Below are 1158 nucleotides of genomic sequence, written 5' to 3' on the forward strand. Positions count from 1 at the left end.
GAAAACAACAACAATGCCAACAATGCAAGGAAGGTGCTGGGTGACTTTACTGCACCTACTCCCGACTTCTATGGGAGAAGCATCTCTATCCCTGCCATTGGAGCAAACAACTTTGAGCTTAAGCCTCAATTAGTTTCTCTAATGCAACAGAATTGCAAGTTCCATGGACTTCCATTGGAAGATCCTCATCAGTTTTTAGCTGAGTTCTTGCAAATCTGTGACACTGTTAAGACTAATGGGGTTGAACCTGAGGTCTACAGACTAATGCTATTCCCTTTTGCTGTAAGAGACAGAGCTAGAACATGGTTGGACTCTCAACCTAAAGAAAGCCTGGACTCTTGGGAAAAGCTAGTCAATGCCTTCTTGGCAAAGTTCTTTCCACCTCAAAAATTGAGTAAGCTTAGAGTGGAAGTCCAAACCTTCAGACAGAAGGAAGGAGAATCCCTCTATGAAGCTTGGGAAAGATACAAACAATTAATCAGAAAGTGTCCTTCTGATATGCTTTCTGAATGGAGCGTCATAGGTATTTTCTATGATGGTCTCTCTGAACTATCCAAGATGTCTTTGGATAGCTCTGCAGGAGGATCTCTTCATTTGAAGAAGACGCCTACTGAAGCTCAAGAACTGATTGAAATGGTTGCAAATAACCAATTCATGTACACCTCTGAAAGAAATCCTGTAAACAATGGGACTAGTCAGAAGAAAGGAATTCTTGAGATTGACACTCTGAATGCCATATTGGCTCAGAATAAAATATTGACTCAACAAGTCAATATGATTTCTCAAAGTCTGTCTGGAATGCAAAATGCACCAAGCAGTACTAAGGAAGCTTCATCTGAGGAAGAAGCTTATGATCCTGAGAACCCTTCAATGGAAGAGGTGAATTACATGGGAGAACCCTCTGGAAACACCTATAATCCTTCATGGAGGAATCATCCAAATATTTCATGGAAGGATCAACAGAGACCTCAACAAGGTTTCAATAACAATAATGGTGGAAGAAACAGGTTTAGCAACAGCAAGCCTTTTCCATCATCTTCTCAGCAACAGACAGAGAGCTCTAAGCAGAATACCTCTGACTTAGCAACCATGGTCTCTGATCTAATCAAAACCACTCAGAGTTTCATGACTGAAACTAGGTCCTCCATTAGGAATTTG

General features: G+C 41.0%; 1 non-coding gene across 1 annotated transcript; it reads right to left on the reverse strand.

Moving 5' to 3' along the window:
* Positions 1 to 396: 396 nt before the first annotated feature.
* On the reverse strand, positions 397 to 504 carry LOC112699860 (small nucleolar RNA R71). The gene has a single exon (XR_003152795.1). It is a non-coding gene; the product is annotated as a small nucleolar RNA R71 (small nucleolar RNA).
* Between the last annotated feature and the right edge of the window lie 654 nt (positions 505 to 1158).

The sequence above is a fragment of the Arachis hypogaea genome, chromosome 6, assembly GCF_003086295.3.
Source record: "Arachis hypogaea cultivar Tifrunner chromosome 6, arahy.Tifrunner.gnm2.J5K5, whole genome shotgun sequence".
NCBI lineage: Eukaryota > Viridiplantae > Streptophyta > Magnoliopsida > Fabales > Fabaceae > Arachis > Arachis hypogaea.